The following is a 6278-nucleotide window of genomic DNA, read 5'->3' as shown; positions in this document are numbered from 1 at the left end:
TGAGACTGGTTTGATGCAGCTCTCCATGCTACTCCATCCTGTGCAAGCTTCTTCATCTCCCAGTACCTACTGCAACCTACATCCTTCTGAATCTGCTTAGTGTATTCATCTCTCGGTCTCCCTCTACGATTTTTACCCTCCACGCTGCCCTCCAATGCTAAATTTGTGATCCCTTGATGCCTCAAAACATGTCCTACCAACCGATCCCTTCTTCTAGTCAAGTTGTGCCACAAACTTCTCTTCTCCCCAATCCTATTCAAATGGTTCAAATGGCTCTGAGCACTATGGGACTCAACTGCTGAGGTCATTAGTCCCCTAGAACTTAGAACTAGATAAACGTAACTAACCTAAGGACATCACAAACATCCATGCCCGAAGCAGGATTCGAACCTGCGACCGTAGCGGTCGTGCGGTTCCAGACTGCAGCGCCTTTAACCGCACGGCCACTTCGGCCGGCCCAATCCTATTCAATACCTCCTCATTAGTTACGTGATCTACCCACCTTATCTTCAGCATTCTTCTGTAGCACCACATTTCGAAAGCTTCTATTCTCTTCTTGTCCAAACTGGTTTTCGTCCATGTTTCACTTCCATACATGGCTACACTCCATACAAATACTTTCAGAAACGACTTCCTGACACTTAAATCTATACTCGATGTTAACAAATTCCTTTTCTTCAGAAACGATTTCCTTGTCATTGCCAGTCTACATTTTATATCCTCTCTACTTCGACCATCATCAGTTATTTTACTCCCTAAGTAGCAAAACTCCTTTACTACTTTAAGTGTCTCATTTCCTAATCTAATCCCCTCAGCATCACCCGATTTTATTTGACTACATTCCATTATCCTCGTTTTGCTTTTGTTGATGTTCATCTTATATCCTCCTTTCAAGACACTGTCCATTCCGCTCAACTGCTCTTCCAAGTCCTTTGCTGTCTCTGACAGAATTACAATGTCATCAGCGAACCTCAAAGTTTTTATTTCTTCTCCATGGACTTTAATACCTACTCCGAACTTTTCTTTTGTTTCCTTTACTGCTTGCTCAATATACAGATTGAATAACATCGGGGAGAGGCTACAACCCTGTCTCACTCCTTTCCCAACCACTGCTTCCCTTTCATGCCCCTCGACTCTTATAACTGCCATCTGGTTTCTGTACAAATTGTAAATAGCCTTTCGCTCCCTGTATTTCACCCCTGCCACCTTCAGAATTTGAAAGAGAGTATTCCAGTTAACGTTGTCAAAAGCTTTCTCTAAGTCTACAAATGCTAGAAACGTAGGTTTGCCTTTTCTCAATCTTTCTTCTAAGATAAGTCGTAAGGTTAGTATTGCCTCACGTGTTCCAACATTTCTGCGGAATCCAAACTGATCTTCCCCGAGGTCCGCTTCTACCAGTTTTTCCATTCGTCTGTAAAGAATTCGCGTTAGTATTTTGCAGCTGTGACTTATTAAACTGATAGTTCGGTAATTTTCACATCTGTCAACACCTGCTTTCTTTGGGATTGGAATTATTATATTCTTCTTGAAGTCTGTGGGTATTTCACCTGTCTCATACATCTTGCTCACCAGATGGTAGAGTTTTGTCATGACTGGCTCTCCCAAGGCCATCAGTAGTTCTAATGGAATATTGTCTACTCCCGGGGCCTTGTTTCGACTCAGGTCTTTCAGTGCTCTGTCAAACTCTTCACGCAGTATCTTATCTCCCATTTCATCTTCATCTACATCCTCTTCCATTTCCATAATATTGTCCTCAAGTACATCGCCCTTGTATAAACCCTCTATATACTCCTTCCACCTTTCTGCCTTCCCTTCTTTGCTTAGAACTGGGTTGCCATCCGAGCTCTTGATATTCATACAAGTGGTTCTCTTCTCTCCAAAGGTCTCTTTAATTTTCCTGTAGGCAGTATTTATCTTACCCCTAGTGAGACAAGCCTCTACATCCTTACATTTTTCCTCTAGCCATCCCTGCTTAGCCATTTTGCACTTCCTGTCGATCTCATTTTTGAGACGTTTGTATTCCTTTTTGCCTGCTTCATTTACTGCATTTTTATATTTTCTCCTTTCATCAATTAAATTCAATATTTCTTCTGTTACCCAAGGATTTCTATTAGCCCTCGTCTTTTTACCTACTTGATCCTCTGCTGCCTTCACTACTTCATCCCTCAGAGCTACCCATTCTTCTTCTACTGTATTTCTTTCCCCCATTCCTGTCAATTGTTCCCTTATGCTCTCCCTGAAACTCTCTACAACCATTATATAATCTATCTGATAGCTTTTACTATCTCCAGGATGTTATGTTGTAGGAACCTGCAAATCTTTGAACGCGACACACTGGCTGGTGAGCGTTATTGTGGCACTGTACTCCTCCCCATGTGCGTCTTTTCAGAGGAGCATTCTGCTCTGACTTCATTTTTGTGGGTGACAGTGCTGCGGACCGAATCGAATACTGCAGACCAATGAGCTCTTCGAACGAGGGGATGTTAGGCGAATGGACTGGCCTCCCCGTTCCCCTACTTAAATCCCATCGACCACATATTAGATGTTTTGGGGGACGTATTTTAGCACATCTACATGCACCATCAACCATTCAGCTGCTGTTAACCTTGTTGGTGAGGAATGCAGCGCAGCCAGCCGCTGTGGCCGAGCGGTTCTAGGTGCTTCAGTCCGTAACCACGCGGCTGCTACGGTCGCAGGTTCGAATCCTGCCTCGGGCATTGATGTGTGCGATGTCCTTAGGTTAGTTAGGTTTACGTAGTTCTAAGTCTATGTGACTGATGACCTAAGATGTTAAGTCCCATAGTGCTTAGAGCCATTTGAACCATTTTTGAATGCAGCGTATCAACCTTATGGTCAGGATGGAACACCTTTACAAAGCATGTATTGCCGTCTGTGGTGACCACATACCCAATTAAGAACGAAGTCTCGCCGTTTGTAATGTCCAGATGACAGTCGTACATAGTGGTGACCTCACTATAATTATTGTCTTTGAATAAAAGTGTTATTTCTGTTCGTCTCATTGCGTATTTCTTTCAGTTACCTTTTATACTATACCGTAGCAGTTCTTTCTATGTGTGGTCCAAGTTCCATCGACGTATGTCACTTGCAGTTACGCATCATGAAAAAGTTACTTTCACACTTAACTTTTGCACACTACATTACATTGATAAAAAATACTGCACACAACAAATAAAATGTGTCATCTGCATCTACATCTGCACGACTACGTTGTCCTCGATGGTGAGTGTTCATCGGAGGTGAGGGCATTTTGGATAGGGTGGATAGCAATGTGCGGCTGTTTGCTGATGATGCTGTGGTGTACGGGAAGGTATCGTCGTTGAGTGACTGTAGGAGGATACAAGATGACTTGGACAGGATTTGTGATTGGTGTAAAGAATGACAGCTAACTCTAAATATAGATAAATGTAAATTAATGCAGATGAATAGGAAAAAGAATCCCGTAAAGTTTGAATACTGCATTAGTAGTGTAGCGCTTGACACAGTCACGTAAATTAAATATTTGGGCGTAACATTGCAGAGCGATATGAAGTGGGGCAATCGTGTAAAGGCAGTTGTGGGGAAGGCGGATAGTCGTCTTCGGTTCATTGGTAGAATTTTGGGAAGATGTGGTTCATCTGTAAAGGAGACCGCTTATAAAACACTAATACGACCTATTCTTGAGTACTGCTCGAGCGTTTGGGATTCCTATCAGGTCGGATTGAGGGAGGACATAGAAGCAATTCAGAGGCGGGCTGCTAGATTTGTTACTGGTAGGTTTGATCGTCACGCAAGTGTTACGGAAATGCTTCAGGAACTCGGGTGGGAGTCTCTAGAGGAAAGGAGGCGTTCTTTTCGTGAATCGCTACTGAGGAAATTTAGAGAACCAGCATTTGAGGCTGACTGCAGTACAATTTTACTGCCACCAACTTCGCGGAAAGACCACAAGGATAAGATAAATTAGGGCTCGTACAGAGGCGTATAGGCAGTCATTTTTTCCTCGTTCTGTTTGGGAGTGGAACAGGGAGAGAAGATGCTAGTTGTGGTGCGAGGTACCCTCCGCCACACACCTTATGGTGGATTGCGGAGTATGTATGTAGATGTAGATGTAGACTTCTCTGCAGTTCACACCTAAGTGCCTGCCAGAGGGTTCGTTGAATTCCTTTCGGCCTATTTCTCTCCTGTTCCATTTCCTCAGCAGCACGAGGGAAAAACGAACTCTTACAACTTTCCCGGCGAGATCTGATTTCTCTTACTTTACCACCATGATAATTTCTCATTACTTAGGTGAGCATCAACAAAACATTTTCACGTTCGGAGGAGAATGTTGGTGATTGAAACTTCGTGGAAAGATCTCACCGCAACGAAAACTGCCTTTGTCTCAATCACGGGTGGAGCAACCGGCGGCCCGATCCGGCCGCAATTGGTTTCAGTCCTGGACGCGCAAGAAGTTCGTGGGAGCGAGAGAGTGAGCGGCTCACGTTGTATTTCCCCAGGGAGACATTTTCGGATTTTCAGCTCACGCTCTGTTCACCTAGGACTTGCAGCTCATTACACAGACCAGTGGAGTTCGAATTTTTCGTTTGGCATTTGTGTAATGCAGCGGATGTGTGCTAAGCTCAAGCGATTTGCACTTTTAAATTATTTAAAATGAACAAAGAAATGATGGCTTCGTTTTCTTAGTGTTACAGAGAAAACGCACAACTGTGTGACTAACCATCAAAAGTATTTTCGTACAAATATTTTTAAAAAAATGCATGCTAAAAGTGTTTGTAAATATCAACACAGTAAATTTCAAACACTCGAATGACCTGTCTGTGGCTTAAAATCGCGAAGTTACTCCTAACTGTCTATCGAGTTGTATTGCTATCTCATTGCCGTATTTTGGTTTTCTATTTTTTCTTCGTATTAGCATTAAAAAATAATTCATTCCCAATGTGGACGCAATACAACGCTGCAACTGTTGAAATTGAAGGTTATTTATAATGACTTACCTACAACCAGTTGCTTTTACAGGCGTTTATCTTTTATTGTGAACATCATTTCTTTACTAACCGCGTGGTAGCATTTAATAATGGAAGTGTTTGATACAGCTATTGTAAAACGTAGCAGGTAAAGAAATAAAGTTCATGATGCGTGAATAAACATAAGCATCTGAAAATGGGGTGAACGTAAAAGGAATGTACTCTGAAAAATGCTTGTTTTGTGGCAAAATCTGTTGGCGTGACGCGAAAGGGGTGCCATTCACATCGGTGCGTTACCTCATAAACATTAGCATCAAGGACGCTAAAGTTTTGACTTTATAAGCTAGGAGCGGTGCTGTCATGTGCAGTGACCCGCGGACCGCGAGATAAATAGGTGCGTGAATCAGGCCTGCAGGTCACCAAACGTTACCCATTCCTAGTTTTAATTATTGCCACCCCAACTCTATCATAACCGTGACACTGCCCACCTATTTCACAATAATACAAAACGAGCTGTCCTTCTTCGAACGTTTTCGATGTCATCCACCAGTTCTGTCTCATAAAGATCCCATACTGCATAGCTGTACTCTCACACTGGAGAGATGAGCGTAGGGCAGGCAGTCTTTAGGGCATTTGTTGCATCTTCTAAGTGTTCTCCCAATAAAATCGTTTTCCTCACAATATTTCCTAAGCCATCGCTCCAATATATGCTGTTTTTTATTGTTATTCCTAGTTATTTAAGTGAAACTATATGGTTCTAGACGACATTTCAAGTCTCATTCTTGTACAATGTATACATCCAGACAGAAGCGACGAATGAAAATTTGTACCAAGGCTGGGATTCGAACCCAGATCTTCTACTCACTCGGTAGATGTACTAACCACTACACCACCTTGGCACAGTGGCCAAGCACAACTGCAGAGCCTATCCCAGCGTGCTTCCCTCCTCAATCCAAATTCACATTCCCCCCCTCAGCCCACTTTGGTATTCCCCCTAAACTCGTACAGCATTGCAGAGGGTCTTCAACTGTATTGGAACAGCACCTCAGCATCGAACAAGTTTAGAGGGAATACTAAAGTGGGCCGAGGCGTGAATGGAGGCGTGCTAGGGTAGACCGAGCAGCTGCGCACAGTCACTGTGCCTGGTTGATGTAGTGGTTAGCGCGTATGCCTTGTTTCAAACTTGCATCCGTCGCTTCAGTCTGCCTATATACATCCTAGGTATTTAGTTGAATTGATAGCCCTTAGGTTTGTATGATTTATCGTGTAACCAAAACTCAACGGATTTTTTAAAAGTAGTCATGTGGGTGGCCTTGC

General features: G+C 43.1%; 1 non-coding gene across 1 annotated transcript; it reads right to left on the bottom strand.

Annotated features, from left to right (window-relative positions):
- Positions 1 to 5788: 5788 nt before the first annotated feature.
- Trnat-agu (transfer RNA threonine (anticodon AGU)) lies at positions 5789 to 5860 on the bottom strand. The gene has a single exon. It is a non-coding gene; the product is annotated as a tRNA-Thr (tRNA).
- Positions 5861 to 6278: the final 418 nt, after the last annotated feature.

The sequence above is a fragment of the Schistocerca serialis genome, chromosome 8, assembly GCF_023864345.2.
Source record: "Schistocerca serialis cubense isolate TAMUIC-IGC-003099 chromosome 8, iqSchSeri2.2, whole genome shotgun sequence".
NCBI classification, from domain to species: Eukaryota; Metazoa; Arthropoda; class Insecta; order Orthoptera; family Acrididae; genus Schistocerca; species Schistocerca serialis.
This window is presented reverse-complemented; position numbering and strand designations above follow the sequence as displayed.